The sequence below is a fragment of the Sminthopsis crassicaudata genome, chromosome 2, assembly GCF_048593235.1.
Source record: "Sminthopsis crassicaudata isolate SCR6 chromosome 2, ASM4859323v1, whole genome shotgun sequence".
Lineage (NCBI taxonomy): Eukaryota > Metazoa > Chordata > Mammalia > Dasyuromorphia > Dasyuridae > Sminthopsis > Sminthopsis crassicaudata.
Genome location: NC_133618.1, coordinates 231,330,094 through 231,330,483, shown reverse-complemented (window position 1 = coordinate 231,330,483; position 390 = coordinate 231,330,094).

The window sequence follows — 390 nt, the reverse complement described above, 5'->3', positions numbered from 1 at the left end:
GTATGGGACTACCTGTCATCTAGGGGAGGGGAAAAGTTGGAAAGAAGGTTTTGCAAAGGTCAATGCTGAAAAATTACCCATGCATATGTTTTGTATATAAAAAACTATCATAAAAATATGTAAAAAAAAAAAAAAGAAAGAAAAGAAAAAGAAACTCCCATACTAATGTTTAATAAGTTCCTATTTGTTCATTCAGTTTTCACTCCTATATAGTGTTAGGCTCTGTTTGTCTTTAGAGCTAGACATATTCCTGTCCCAGACATATGATTGTCCCAGAGCCTACATAGGATAGGTATTTTTCATTCACATGGTTTTTCCTATGTAGATTATTATGTAAATATTTTTGAGTAATTATAGATTTCATTGATGAGGCCCCATATAATGTTCTAG